This window comes from Chrysemys picta, chromosome 1, assembly GCF_011386835.1.
Source record: "Chrysemys picta bellii isolate R12L10 chromosome 1, ASM1138683v2, whole genome shotgun sequence".
Lineage (NCBI taxonomy): Eukaryota > Metazoa > Chordata > Testudines > Emydidae > Chrysemys > Chrysemys picta.
The window spans coordinates 285,132,187-285,148,585 of NC_088791.1; the positions used below are offsets into that span (position 1 = coordinate 285,132,187).

The 16,399-nt window shown below is 42.7% G+C and overlaps 1 long non-coding RNA gene across 1 annotated transcript in view; it reads right to left on the minus strand.

Moving 5' to 3' along the window:
* Positions 1 to 1,812: 1,812 nt before the first annotated feature.
* LOC122174815 (uncharacterized) overlaps positions 1,813 to 16,399 on the minus strand; it is a 49,978-nt gene continuing 35,391 nt past the window's right edge. Inside the window, exons 2-5 of the long non-coding RNA XR_010597759.1 lie at positions 13,435 to 13,475; positions 4,096 to 4,192; positions 3,599 to 3,752; positions 1,813 to 3,137 (exon numbers count right to left, since the gene is read on the minus strand). This is a non-coding gene — a long non-coding RNA (uncharacterized LOC122174815). The remainder of the gene's footprint in view (positions 3,138 to 3,598; positions 3,753 to 4,095; positions 4,193 to 13,434; positions 13,476 to 16,399) is intronic.

Genomic DNA, 16,399 nt, shown 5'->3' on the forward strand with positions numbered 1-16,399 from the left:
GAGAGCGGCCTTATTGCATCCTCCATGGTAGGAAACTTTTCCGTGCCAGGCTAGCAGCAAGTACTCCGGGATCAGTGCCTCACACAGCATGGCCGCATACGACCCCGGTTTTTGCTGGCATTCACGCAGCATGCGGTCTTTCTCTGTGTCCAAGATCCTCATCAGAGTGATATCACTCATGGTGACCTGCTTTAAATTTGAGGAATGTTAGTATTGGGACTGATTGCCTGTTCCTTTCCATAACTGTAACTGGCAGTTTACAGCCATGCGGTGGAGGCGGGACAGGGGCAGCATACAGGGATCTTTCCCAGGGACAGCCGCGATGGGGGTGGGACAGGGGCAGAGTTCATGCTGGCCGGATTGCCAGCAGCAGGAACTGGCCAACGCTAGGGGGCACTGCTTTGAACATGAAAGGAGGGCACTGCTATAAATTAAGCTTTCAGCAGCCAAAAGTCTACGGCTTACCATGTCTGCCTACTAGCCGAATTCCGCTGTCCTGCCCTGCTTGTGTGATCTGTACTCCAAGACCCCAGGCACTGAATGCGAAGGCCGAAAATTCGACCTTGTCCTGAGTGCGCATGTGATAGGTGCTGTGCATGGTCTTGTTCACAGAGAAAGACTATGTTCATTGTTCAGAAAAATGTATCTTTGTTAGGAATTCACTCTCTTTTTCCCATCCCACAGCTGCGAGTGTCTCCCGACCTACCCCGGCATCCCCCTCCCAGAGGCTGGCGCAGATTAGGCGCCAAAAGAGAAGGACATGGGACGACATGTTCTCCGAACTTATGGGCTGCTCCCGAGCCGAAGCGGCACAGCAGACCCAGCGGAGGAAGAACATGTCGCAATACCAGCGATCACACAGCGAACGGGAGGACAGGTGGTGGCAGGAAGACCAGCAGGCGACTCAAACGCTCCTTGGACTAATGAGAGAGCAAACGGACACGCTCCGGCGCCTTGTAGATGTTCTGCAGGACCGGAGGCAGGAGGACAGAGCCGCGCTGCAGTCTATCTCTAACCTCCCTCCCCCGCCACAAAGTTCCATCCCCCCCTCACCCAAAGCCCCAAGAAGGAGGGGCGGCAGGGGCCGTGAAAACAGTCACTCCACCCCTGCAGACTGCTCAAGTACCAGATGGCTTTCATTCCCAAAGTTTTGATAAGTCCTTTCTTTCACTCCAAAAGCACCTCACCCAACCCCCCGTCCCAGTGTCATCCACTAACTGTGTAGCTGTTAATAAAAAATACATTTCTGTTCATTACTGTTTCCGTCATGTTGTTTTAGAGGAGAGTGTGATTGAAGAGGGGAAAGGGGGTTGGTAATTGGAGAGGACAGTCACCTTTACTAGGGTACAGACACGGGGGCAGGTTCAGCAGCAGTTCACACACACATTGCAGTCACTAGGCACCCTGGTCAGTCTGGGAGGTGGTTTTCCTGTTCTGTGTGGGGGGGCTATGTGAGTTTGTGGCAGGGGATGGCGGTTACAGATCTTATGCCGTGGTCCTTAGCTTGGATGACAGAGCCACGCAGCGGGGGATCTGTAACCGTCCTCCCCCGCCACAAAGTCACATAGCGCCCACACACAGAGTTCCGAAAAGGAGGGGTGGCAGGCTCCGTTGAAACAACCAGTCCACCACTGCGGACCACTCTAGGAGCAGGATCCTGTCATTCCTCGAGTTTAGAAGCGTCCTTTCCATCACTACACCCGCTCCCCACCACAGTCTGTGTCCCAGTTTCAACCGTTTACCACAAAACCCTTAATAAAGAAAATTGTGTTAATGAACAAAGTTCCATTTATTTTATTTTTAAAGGTGTGTTGGAAGGGAGGCAACGGGTTGAAGGGGGTATGTAACTGGAGAGGATTGTCAACATTAAGTGGGTAAAGAAACGGGGGCAGGTTCAGCTTCTCTTTAAACAAACGTAATAGTCACAGGTTACCCTGCTCACTGTGGAACCTAGCTTTCAAAGCCTCCCGGATGCACAGCGCATCCCGCTGGGCTCTTCTAATTGTCCGGCTGTCTGGCTGGGCATAATCAGCAGCCAGGTGATGTGCCTCAACCTCCCACCCCGCCATAAACGTCTCCCACAGACGTCTCCTTGCTCTCACAGAGATTGTGGAGCACACAGCAAGCTGCAATAACAATGGGGATATTGGTTTCGCTGAGATCAGAGCGAGTCAATAAGCTTCTCCATCTTCCCTTGAGACGTCCAAATGCATACTCCACCACCATTCTGCACTTGCTCAGTTGGTAGTTGAAGAGTTCTTTTTCACTGTCCAGGGTGCCTGTATAGGGCTTCATGAGCCAGGGCATTAGTGGGTAGGCTGGGTCCCCGAGGATCACTGTAGGCATCTCCACATCCCCAACAGTTATTTTGTGGTCTGGGAAGTAAATACCTTCCTGCAGCCGTCTAAACAGACCAGAGTTCCTGAAAACATGAGCGTCATGAACCTTGCCCGGCCACCCGACGTTGATGTTGGTAAAACGTCCCCTATGGTCCACCAGTGCTTGCAGCACCATTGAAAAGTAGCCCTTTCTGTTAATGTACTGGCTGGCCTGGTGCTCCAGTACCAGGATAGGGATGTGAGTTCCATCTATAGCCCCACTGCAGTTTGGGAATCCCATCGCGGCGAAGCGATGATGACCTGCACGTTTCCCACGGTCACTACCTTTGAGAGCAGTAGCTCAATGATTGCATTGGCTACTTGCATCACAGCAACCCCCATGGTAGATTTACCCACGCCAAAGTGGTTCGCGACTGACCGGTAGCTGTCTGGCGTTGCAAGCTTCCAGAGGGCTATGGCCACTCGCTTCTGGACAGTCAGTGCTGCTTACATCCGGGTGTCCTTGCGCTTCAGGGCAGGGGACAGCAACTCACAAAGTTCCAGGAAAGTTCCCTTACGCATGCGAAAGTTTCGCAGCCACTGTGATTCATCCCAGACATGCAGCACTATGCGGTCACACCAGTCCGTGCTTGTTTCCCATGCCCAGAATCGCCATTCCACAGCATCAACATGACCCATTGCCACCATGATGTCCACGGCGTGGGGTCCTGTGCTTTGCGAGAGGTCTGTGCCACTCTCAGACTTAATGTCCTGACCGCGCTGCCGTAGCCTCCTCGACCGATTTCTCAGCATCTGCCTCTGAAAAAGGTGGATGATAAGGTGCGAGGTGTTGACAACGGCCATAACTGCAGCGATGGTCGCAGCGGGCTCCATGCTCACAGTGCTGTGCCATCTGCTCTGTCACTCACCAGAAAAGTGCGCGAACTGATTGCCCGCTGGCGCTTTCAGAGAAGGAGGGCGGGAGTGACGGTTGAATGACGACAGTTACCCAAAACCACCCTCGACACATTTATTTCCCCAGCAGGCATTGGGGGCTCGACCCAGAATTCCAATGGGCAGCGGGGACTGAGGGAACTGTGGGATAGCTGCCCACAGTGCACCGCTTCCAATGTCGACGCTTGCTCCGTTAGTGTGGACTCACAAAGTCGAATTACTGTTCTTAGTGTGGATACACACGTTCGACTTTGTAATATCGGTTCCACTAATTCAATTAAGTAAAATCGAGCTACTCTCGTAGTGTAGACGTACCCTAAGCTTACCTTTTCTCGACCCTCATTGCACTCCCCCAGGTGAGTGGAGTAGGACAGCAACTGCTGGGAACCCAGAAGGTAGTTGATTCCATGTTTTGCTGGTTGTGGAATAAGCTATATCATCCCACATGGACCATTTCTTTGCCTGGTAGAGCTTTCCTGACTGAGGGAGAAAAAAAATAAACCAGATTTTTTTTGCCATCCAACAGACTTTGCAAAAAGTTTTCTTTTGTCCTGTTCATACAAAAATATTGTCTAGGTGTTCATGATCCTAGATGTGAAAGTTGTAAACAGATCCTTTACATTTAAATTCCTGTCTGCCAAGTCTGGCCACAACGATTCAGAGAACTGCTTTGTATTACCTTGTATCATATGCAACAACACACACTATTTCATATATCTGTCAAATTAATTGTATTTTATTTATGTAACTTTGTCCGACATGTAAAGACGTTGGAATATCCCTGACTTCTCAGCATCTCAATATCTGATTACACTGTACAGACCTGATCATGTGTAGGGATCTTTCTGCTGTTTGAGTATCCCCCATTCTTGTATTCCTGTCTTCCTCATTGATTCTGCTGACTTTGCTGTTATTTCTGTCTGAGAAAGTAAATGAATTGAAAACACTCTTTACTAAGATGACCATTTCCAGGAAAAATACAGGTGTTCACACACACATATCCATATTCTCACCAAAAAAAATGCTTCCCACCAGATTTGTGTGAATTAAAAATGGTTATACAAATATTTGTGGGAAAGCAAAACAAAGAATATGTTCTGACATGATCAAATCATGAATTGGATTTTGCAAAAATATTTGTGAATCCTTTTTCTTACTACATGTCCAGCTCTAGAAGCAAGTAATGCTGCAGTGGAGAAACACCACAGTAGTATTGGTAGCATTTTAAAGAGAAAAATGATTCAACACAATGGGCAAGAAAGGAATTCAGCCTGCAACTCCCACTTGTAAACATGAGAAAGTAGTTCACTGAGATCTATGTGGATCATACCATATCATTGGCAGGTGTGCAGTTTTCCATGTGTTTACATTGTATGAATTTTCAAAGGAGCATTTGGGATGCCAGTTGCACTATTTATCTCATTTCCTGATAGTAGCATGGGATTGCAAATGTCCCATACCCACTAAATTATCAAATACATGAAGAAAATAAATCCAAATAACTATATTAACATAATATCAAGGGCATGATCCATCAATGGGATTATAAGAAAAATTTCAGGTTGCGGTTTTTTTTAGTTTTAACAAAAAAAGACATTCTTATCTGTTAAAATTCACAAGCTGATAAATAATATAGTTCTGTTGATAATTGACAAGCCTTCTATTGAAATTTGGCATTTCATAAATATCAAATTATGCTGTACCATATTGGAGTGAATTGTTCAGAAACACGGTTATATAAATGAATTCTCCAAAGAGAATTAATACTTGGCTCTTTTACAGAGCCTTTCATTTGAGTATCTCAAACGCTTTACAAATATTAACTAATACAATTGCACAGCATCCCTTCGTGATAGGTATAGAGTATGTAGAACAGATATCATTTCACCTACACTTAAGTGCAAGTACTTTGGAGACATACTGTGGTAGTTTTTCCTGATTAAAAAAGAAGAGTGAGGGAGGGATTTGTTATTATTTTTATTATTTGTATAGTGCCAGTGTCATGGACTTGGATCTCATTGTGCTAGAGGATGTACAAACACAATAAAAAAGACTGCCCCTGCCCCAAGGGGGCTTATGTATATACAATAGAATAGATTGAGCTGGAAGACAACACTCTACATCAGCACAGTACTCCATCATGCTACACTGACTAAAAGAGAAGAGTTTCTACTCTCCACTCAAATGAAAAATCTAGATGTTCCTTGGAGGTAATGACTGATAAACAGTTTAACATTGATATTTTCTGTTTACTATATACTGAGGAAATTGAATAAAGCTATGTGAAGCTTAGGTACCTTACTTCATTATTATGTGTACTTGGATAGCTAAAATATTAAAATATCACCTTCAATAGTGAATTTATCTACATACACTAATTTCCATTCTACTATGCATACCCTATATTACTCCAGAAATTTGAATGTATTTACAAGACAATTTGTCTCCATAGCCACAGTTCTTTATTTTTGTAACAAAATAAATTGATGACATGTCATTGGTTATGTGTGCACACCAAAAAACAAAACAAAAAAACACACCCTTGAGGAAGAGAAAGCTTATAATGTATCTGTAATGGTGGCACACAATACTTTCTACATAAACTGCACTGATCAAGTGCTGCAAAGATCATATTGATTTAAAAAATCTAATACTTATTATTTAAAGGGAGTATAGAGTCTGTTTGGAGCTTGACTATGCATTACTGTCCTCCACACATAGCTGTCACATCTTTCCTGGACTCCTGATTACAGGATCCGCATATCAACTAAATATTACACTTGCTTTTCTTACTAATTGTTTCAGACAACTCTACAAACTAGAGAGCTCTATAAATCCTCTTGGAAATGCACTTAATAAGTACTTCCTCCACATAAAACGGGGCAACAGTTGAACTTTAATAGGTGTATCAAAACTGGAGCCTAAATTGTACAATGATGGACACTTTACATGAGAAAAGGGAAGAATTGTTTTGTAGACATGGGCCACAAAAGTCACTTTGCCTTTATAAAACAACAGAGGGTCCTGTGGCACCTTTAAGACTAACAGAAGTATTGGGAGCATAAGCTTTCGTGGGTAAGAACCTCACTTCTTCAAATGCAAGTCTTGCTTCTGAAGAAGAGAGGTTCTTACCCACGAAAGCGTATGCTCCCAATACTTCTGTTAGTCTTAAAGGTGCCACAGGACCCTCTTTTGCTTTTTACAGATTCAGACTAACACGGCTATCCCTCTGATACTTTGCCTTTACAGTTTTAGGAGATTTTAGTAGATTAACTTTTTCACTGATATCATTTTCCTTCATATGAGGGTTTGGAGAGCAGGAACTGAACAGAGTTGAATTGGAAAATGCCAGTTCACCAAACCAGAAATTTGTCATGAAAGAAAGCTGGGTTTGATAAAATTTTGCTGAATGACAGGCAGGGTTCCAGCAGAAATCTGCCTCAAAAGATTCTGATGGAAACCTAGCTGGCAGGCAGATTTTTCTTACAAACCTTCCAGCTCTCCAGGTCAGCTGCTGGGGAGCCCATGATGTAGACTGCCCTGGTGCCGGGGACCGCAGTTTTCTATAGTCTGTGGATCTGAGCAGCCCATCATGTGAACTTCACTGGGATCGGAAACCCGACGCTTCCAGGGTTTCCTGGCTTTGTGCTGTGGAGTCAGAAGCTTGGAAGCCCAGGTATCTCCCAGGACTTCCAGGCTTCTTCTGGTAGAGCTGAGAATCTGGCAGTCCTGGAAGCCTTGGAAGACCAAGCTCGAGCTGGGGCTTTTAGGACTTTCAGGCTGCAAGGCTGCTGGCAGGAAGCCTGGGAATTCTGGGAGCCACAACTCTAGCTGGGGCTTGACTCCCAGCTCCATGGCAGGCAGTCTGGAAGCCCAAGGAGACCTGGCTCTAATGAGCCGTCTCAGAGTCTAGGCTTTCAGCTCCATAGCAGGGAGCCTGGAAATCCTGAGGTCTCTCAGGTTTTCCAGGCTTACTACCATGGAACTGGGAACCTGTAGGTCCCTGGAAGTGTTTCCACGAGGCCATAAAGACTGACCCAAGGCCAAGTCCCCCGGGGCTTCTAGACTCTCAGGCTAGCTAGTTACCTAGGCTACCCGACTCCCAAGGCAGTGGCAGCATAAAAACTGAAGAATGTCATTTTCACCAAACAGCTGCCAGTATCAGGGGCCAAATTTAGTTTCAGAAGAACCATGTGTCAATATTTCCAAAACAAAACTTGTACCTCCCTTATAATATCCATCAAATGAAGAGCATCTCTATTGGGGAATATCAAGAGCTGTTCAAAAAAGTTCATATCTCAAAAGTTTTTCAATGAAAGATATTTTTTTACTACAACTTTCCAGAAAACATTTTCTCTTTTAGTATGAGATCTAGTGAGCAAAACTAATTGTGAGTACCCAACTATACCACTGTTATTTATGGGCACAAATAATGTTATTTAGTTGTCTAATTTGCACTTGAATTGGCCTTTGGACATTGGAGTTGATTCTGAGCTCCCTTACCCTAGTGTAAATCAGAAGTAACTCACATAGGTAATGGTTGCAGAACTAGGCTGAAGATGAAATATGCAGTGATACCTGGAATAAATATAAGTACACGTATATACATGGTTCTTAGTTTGTCCCAATAAAAATTACATAAGGACAACAAAGGTGACCAATTTATTACATGGTTCTCCATCCATTGTGACCATGCAGATATCTCTGTCTACTTGTAAATATTTCCTTTTAATGTAAAATATAAAATTATGTTTGAGTGACTCCCTTGAATATGAACCATAATATGAAGCAAGGCACAAGAAAAAATATATATTTGCACTGTACATTCGAATTTTAAAATAACATTTCCAATATAGAAGTTCAAAATTTCCCGTAGTCTATTATTCCAAAGCCCCAATTGTTTCTTCTTTGTGGCAGATGGTCAACAAAACCCATTAAAAAAACCCAACATGATAAAACTGCAGTCTATTCTGATCCTTGGAATCTTTACAACAGGATGGGTTCTAATCAGTGGGCTCTTAAAATGAAGTTCTTAAAGCTTCCAATTTATTAGATTTACCAGCAATGCAGATACTATGCAGTGCAGGTGGCTGATTACTCATTTCTTTATGTTTAGTTCCTTTATCATGACAATTGTCTTGAACAATAGTTGCAAATAATTTTCATTAGCTGTCTTCGGGCTTTGTTAGTTCACACATAAATATTGAACTCCAGGCACTCACTTAAATCCCCAACTCAAGGAAAGCCATGGATATATTAGTAATTGTGACAAATTGCTAATGGTTAATAACAATTTTGTGAATAAATTCTTAATGAATTAGCCCTTTATTCTGTTTTTGAACCTCTTTTGAATTTATCCTGATTTATCTAAATGTTCTGTATCTGAAAAAAATGATTTATATGAACAACTTTCAAACTATGGGTTGTTTGAGAATTGATTACTTTTGCTAAGATTTTCAAAAATGGCTATCCAAGTTCGACTCCTAAATTCATACTGACTCCCTAAAATAGATGGTCTGAACTTTTGAAAGCCCTGTCTTTGACTATTCGTTATTTGTTATTCTTGGTATTATTGGTCATTTAGGTCACATGGTATTGTTTCTGATTTTTGTTTGAGTGACAGAAACTTTTAAATAGTTTAAGAAATGGCAAAATGTCAAATATTGAATAATATATAGAGAATACTTTTGTTCATGTGTAAATATCCATATTTGCATGCAAATACATGTATTGGTATGAAGAATACCTATTTCTAAAATGTTCATGTCAATAGAAACACTGACAAGAATGATACAAAAAATCCATAAACATACTCAAAAAACTTCCTGAACAACACAAGGCCTGTGTTGATAGCAACTTTTTAAAAACCAGTCAATAGAATTTCAAAATACCTTGAATAAAGCAAATTAATTAAACTAATTTCCTTCTCAAGTTAAACCCATAGACTTTAAGGCTAGAAGGGAACATCTTGATCATCTAGTCTGACCTCCTGCACATCTTAGGCCATACCCCTATCTGTAATAGACCCATAACCTCTGGCTCAGTTACTGAAGTCCGCATATCATGATTTAAATAATTCAAATTACAGAGAATTCACCATTCATATTAGTGTAAATCTGGTGCCCCATGCTGCAGAAGAAGGCAACCCCCATAGGGTTTCTGCCAATCTGACTCTAGGGAAAATTCCTTCCTGAGCCCAAATATGGTGATCAGTTAGACCCTGAGCATATGTGTAAGACACATCAGGCAGATACCTGGGAAAGAATTCTCTGTAGTAACTCAGAACCTTCCCCAGGGGCAAGATCTTGAATTTCTGCATTCTTCACCCAGCCACTTAACTTGTGGGTTATTTATATATTATGTCCTTGAATAGTTTTAAGGGTTTGTAAATTTTTGTTGCACATGGTAAAACCAATGCAAAAATTCAACTGGCAAAAGATCAACTCCTTTTCTTAAGGTACATGGTATATGTATATACAACTCTATGGATGGTATATATTTAATGATACTACAACCATTAATAACAAAGTACACCAGGAGGCTAAGACTAATAATGTATAGATATTTGTCTATATCAGTGACATCACATATAAGATTTGGTAAAGTTCTCCCCTTTTAGCTGTGAGATTTCAGGAATAGACAATAGTTAAATTATTTGAAAATAAAAACCAAATTTCAACCAAAGTAACACAATTGAAAGCATTACATATTATAAAGAGGATTTTAAATGTGCTTCTGTATTTGATTGGAACTCAGTAAAGTGTACAGTACAGGTGTAATATGGTGATGATGTCTAGAATCACTCCAAAATTAGTCATTCAGCACTGATTGAGGGTGAGATATTGTAGAAATTGGAAGACCAGTCAGAAGAAAATAGGATTCATTTTGTCGGTCTGAATTGTCAACTCTGTGAACAAACAGAGCAGTGCCCATAGAGATAATCCCAGAGTTCCAAAACAATTTTAAGGAACAGTAACAATAAATTAGACTAGTGATTTAAAAGATGATATCCTAGTCCAAAGCGATTCCCACATGGGAAAGAGTTTAGCTGGCACACACACACACACACACATACACACACACACAAACACTTCAAGGACTTGATCCAGAGAATTGTTAATTATCTGGAGCTCCAGTTGTGTATATTTGTTTTATAATCTATGCATAGATTCTTTCTGTGGATGAAAGGGGCGTGGATGCATAAACTACTGGCTGACAGCAGAAGAGTATAAACAGCAGATAAGTACTGCACAAACTACCAACTTTTAGTACCAGCCTCAACCCCTCTCTTGGATACATTCCTTTGCAATTTTACCTATATGTACCTTAGTAGTAACAATGTGCTTGTCCCTTCACTGGTAGTTATTTATTTCATTTTGGTGGAGGTGCCTAACTGCCACTCTAGGTAACTAAATACAAAAATTAGGGCCTCAAAACCTGCACTCAGTTGCCATCTATCAGCATAGGCTCTTAAATTCCCTAGGCATCCTAAGTTTCCGCTGGTAAAATACCGTAGTAGGGTGACCAGATGTACTGATTTTATAGGGATAGTCCTGATTTTGGGGTCTTTTTCTTATATAGGCACCTATTATCCCCTGCCCCGTCCCGATTTTTCACATTTGCTGTCTGGTCACCCTATACCCTAGGCATCTACAAATCCACAATTGAGCATGAGCATAGCTGCCTAAGATCTGACTCCCATCATATAGCTCCTAAACCCCATTGGTGATATCAGATTAGGTATTCCTCTTCCTATCACCTGAGTCGGTAGGTGTGCTTACGGCATGCCTAAGAGATTGGGCCCTGCACAAAACACAGCCCAAGGAGGAGAAACTAGTATTGTCAGCCAGTATCCCAGCTTCAAATCCCCACTCTGTTTGAGAGGAGCAAGCACTTGAATCCAGATCACCTAACTCTCAGGGAAATACCCTAATTTCTGGGATATGCAGTATTGTGGGAGAAGCTCTCTCCATCTCTCCTGCTGAAGCAGTTCCACTTTGTATGAAATACTTAAATATTCACAGGGCCAAAAAGTGTAAGAATGACTCTATGCTGTGATGGTTAGGACCTTCCCCTGGGACAAAGAAGACCTGGATTCAAGTCCCTGCTCCTCTTATCCAGAAGGTAGATTTAAACCTGGGTCTTCTACGTCCTAACTAGTGCTCTAACTAGTACGGTATTGGGGGGCATGGGTTCCTCCTCCTCAGTTCTTTGCGAAAAATAGAAAAACATAGAATCATAGAAGATTAGGGTTGGAAGAGACCTCGGGACCAACCCCAACTAAATCATCCCAGCCAGGGATTTGTCAAGGTGGGCCTTAAAAACCTCTAAGGGTGGAGATTCCTCCACCTCTCTAGGTAACCCATTCCAGTTTTTCACCACCCTCCTAGTGAAAGAGTTTTTCCTAATATCCAAGATATTACAGACTGATCTTTCTTAGGCACATAACTCCAGGAAAGGGTTCATGGCTGTGAATATGAAGTGGATATAGCTACCATACTCTGACTCGTAGTGAGGTGCCTAATATCCTGGGGTGGGTGGGTCCTAGGACACACCACTCTCCTCAGCATTTCCTGTTGGCTAATTCAGGTGAGTCCCTACTCAGCTTACTGTGTTGTTAGGTACGTAACTCTCCCCATATATTTTATATGGCGCCTGTGTGCTTAACTCAAGGCTGTTGCTTCCACTATTTGACAGATCACTTAAAGTTAGGCCATACAATGCCAAATGCCCTTAGGTGATTCTAGCTGTATTAGGTAAGATACTAAATATATTTCTTTAGGAAATCTCTGAGGGCAAGTCTACACGCAGTGGTAATCAACCTATTTACCATTGTGGAACACATATACAACACTCTATGTGTTAAGTGGGCCGCATCCGCACAATATATATACTACCTGAGGATGTAAAATGGGCCGCAGCTGTGTGCTAATTGGGCCGCGGGTTGAGAAGCACTGCTACAGTGCTACGTCGGTGCAGCTGCACAAATGCAGCTGCCCCTCTGTAGTGCACCCAGTGAAGACTTGCTATGCCAATGGGAGAACGCTCTCCCATTGGCATAATTACTCCACCTTGGCGAGAAGCATAAGATATGTCAGTGGGAGAGTGTCTCCTGTGGACATAGTGCTGGTGTGGACAGCGTGAAATTTGAGTCACTTCGGGGGGAGCTTTTTCATACCCTGAGTGATGTAAGTTAGATCGACTTAAGCTGCAGTGTAAACCTGCCCTTAGTGATAGCAAAAGTTCTGCAAGGTGTGGTCTAAACTTGGGAAGGTAAACTGTCATCCATGATATTTTTCCAGATTAGCATGCACACACACACTTATATATGTCAATGCCTCTGTGTTCGTGCATGTCTGAGGCCATTCAGTGTCTCTAAGAATTTAGTTGGGCACATACACGATTACACTTTTGTTCTTAATTTATCCTGAAATGTGAGAGTGGGAAGTATAATTACATGGTTCATTTATGTAACAGGACTAAAGTTAATCTATCCATGTAATTACATAAAATGTATAATGTAGTTTTGTTCTCATTAGAACATTTACAGCTTAATGGGTCCCACTTAATTTAAAGTGGTGCCAATATAGTAGTGTCAAAGTGGTCTGCTCTTCTTTTAGGGCCAAATTTTGCAGTCCTCATTCTGGCTAGAGGTCCACAGACTGGAACAGGAATCTCTCATGAGTAAGGACCGCATAATATTGTATGATGTGACCATTGGGGTAATTTCTGCCTACTCCTCCATGAGTATGGAGTGCTTCCTGTCAGAGGAAATGCTGCAGTTCTGTTATATCAATAAATGGGCAGAGAGGCAAAGTTGATAACATGATACAGTCACTGTCCAACTTTAAACAAGATTAAATAAGGTTCAGGGTTTGGTATATAGGAACCTTGTCCTGCTGAGTATCATACCAAACACCATTAAAAATTCTTTTAAGCTTGTTATTAAATATACAGAAGAAGAAGAAGAAAAAAATAGTTAAAGCATTTGAAAATAAAGTATTAAACAAGGGTCACGTTTTAATGGCATTCTGTGTTCCCTTTCCATTTAGTGGAGAAAGTTTTTAGAAGCTCCTCCCCACACCCCATTTGACAGTCTCTTCAATGTTAATAACTGTCCATTTTGTGGGAAAAGGAAGTAGTACGTTGAAATGGGCTGGACCTGTTGTTACTGCTGCTGTTGTTCGGGTCTAATCCCATTTCCTAGAAGACAAAATAAGACAAACACATAAAAAAGGGAAGAGAAAAGAATAGCAAAGATACAAAAGGCAGATTTTGTTCCTAGCATTGACTCTCACTTGCAGTCTTACTCTGGAAAAATACAACCACAGTACATGGTTTTATCAGCCACTCAACTGTTTTGGGCATTGCTTGTATCTGCCTTTCTGGACACAGGCTTACAGTAGTATTGCAAAACATACAGTCTTAGCCAGCTGAGCCAGATCCTTATTAGACAGAAGGCAAAAGGAGCAGGAAAGAGAAGAAATAATGTGGGGAAGGAAAGGATACACCAAGACTCTGCATCCCAGGTGGGCTTTGAGATTTGGCAAAAGCCATTGGAGATGTAATCTGGGTTCCTGTCTCTGGTCAGAACATATCTCAAGATCAGCACAAAGAAGGTCTGATTGTGTTACAGTAGTTCCAAGGATCCAGGAGACAGAGGGGATAGCATCCGTAATGGAAAGCTTGCTCCTTCCCTGATTTTCAGTCAGTATTCATATCGGATTTTCTCCACAAAGATTTTTCTTTTAAGTACTCCCAAAGGGAGTGGTGGGTGGAAAAGTCAATTGCTTCATTATTTTGCTCACCAATGAGGCCTAATTTTTGACACACCAATTTCGGTTCATTGATTTCCACTCCCACACTTCTCTTGTTTACCAGTTATGATCTTAACACAGTCCATAAATTGTATCAGCAGGCCTTTTTGTATGGATTAATTTTGTCTCCCTTTTGCACTTTTTCCCCACCAGCATCTGTTGTTAGAGGTTGTTGTGATATTTTATAAACTTCCTCTCACTCTTTATAGTTGAACTCGCAATTAGGGTAAATTAGGAATAATTACCACCACAGTTCTGGTGGAAACATAGAAAGCACAATTTTTGTGGTAGCTTCCATTATGAAATTATGCAGTGGGATTAGGGGAGTAAACTGAGTCAGGGTAAAGAGGAGAGTTGGGCCTCAAAGACCAGTGCTTCTGTGGATATTCTGGTCTTTTCCCTTACAAAGGATATGCTTGGAGGGACAATCTATAGATTATGTATTAATTATATTGATTACCTCAGACTTCCCAATTATTACCTTGAGGACTGACAGATTCTTGTACCAAGATCAGGCCCAGTATTATTCAAATTATATTTGGGAACCCCAATGTGCACAGATGCAACACTCACGCTATAGGATCTCTCCTAGATTTACAAATGGTTTATTAATACATTTAGCACAGTCAGAAACACGCCAACTCAGTAAGTTAGATAGAGATACTACCGAATGTACATCTGCACATCCAGATACTCACACCATCCCTTGTAGAACAACCTGAAATGTTAGCCATCGTCTTCCTCATCACCTTCCCCCACATCACCAGTGGCCATCATTCTGGCACCTCCCAAGGGCTTCATCTCTCTCTCTCTCTCTCTCCTACTGCCCATAGGCTGTGATGCAACTTTCATAATATGTTATACTTCTGCCACTATGTCTGATGCATATTCAGTGTTTTTTCCCCTTTTTTCCTTATTTGTATTTTCTCACCATACTAATGTTGAAATGTCCTTCTCCTATAGGTTAGCATATCAATGATCTCAACTTATTATCATATACCTCAATTCATTGCCATGGCCGTCTTGTGGTTGGACTCATGTTTCTGTGGTTGGAAATTCCCTTTAAAGCAGTGGTGGACAACCTGCGGCTCACGGACTGCACACAGCCCATCAGGGTAATCCGCTGGTGGGCTGCGAGACAGTGTTTACATTGACCGTCTGCAGGCCTGGCTGCCTGCAGCTCCCAGTGGCAGCAGTTTGCCATTCCCCCATCTATAAGGTGAATAGAAAGCTTGCTAGATTGTCGGGCTCAACAGGTAGTGATCAACGGCTCGATGTCTAGTTGGCAGCTGGTATCAAGCGGAGTGCCCCAGGGGTCGGTCCTGGGGATGGTTTTGTTCAACATCTTTATTAATGACCTGGACAATGGGATAGATTGCACCCTCAGCAAGTTCGCGGATGACACTAAGGTGGGGGGAGAGGTAGATATGCTGGAGGGTAGGATAGGGTCCAGAGTGATTGAGACAAATTGGAGAATTGGGCCAAAAGAAATCTGATGAGGTTCAACAAGGACAAGTTTAGAGTCCTGCACTGAGGACAGAAGAATCCCATGCACCGCTACAGGCTGGGGACCGACTGGCTAAGCAGCAGTGCTGCAGAAAAGGACCTGGGGATTAAAGTGGATGAGAAGTTGGATATGAGTTAGCAGTGTGCCCTTGTTGCCAAGAAGGCTAACGGCATATTGGGCTGCATTAGTAGGAGCATTGCCAGCAGATCGAGGGAAGTGATTTTTCCCCTCTATTCAGCACTGGTGAGGCCATATCTGGAGCATTGCGTCTAGTTTTGATCCCCTCCCTACAGAAAGGAGGTGGAGAGAGTCCAGTGGAGGGCAACAAAAATTGTCAGGGGGATGGGGCACATGACTTACGAGGAGAGGCTGAGGGAACTGGGCTTGTTTAGTCTGCAGAAGAGAAGAGTGAGGGGGGATTTGTTGGCAGCCTTCAACAAGGGGGTCCAAAGAGGATGGAGCTCGACTGTTCTCAGTGGTAGCAGATGACAGAACAAGGAGTAATGGTCTCAAGTTGCAGTGCGGGAGGTCTAGGTTGGATATTAGGAAACACTATTTCACTAGGAGGGTGGTGAAGCACTGGAATGGGTTATCTAGGGAGGTGGTGGAATCTCCTTCCTTATTACTTTTTAAGGTCCAGCTTGACAAAGCCCTGGTTGGGATGATTTAGTTGGTGTTGGTCCTGCTTTGAGCAGGGGGTTGGACTAGATAACCTCCTGAGATCTCTTCCAACCCTAATCTTCTATGATTCTATGATTCTATTATACACATAATTTCTATTGATACTACTGGGGTGACATGTG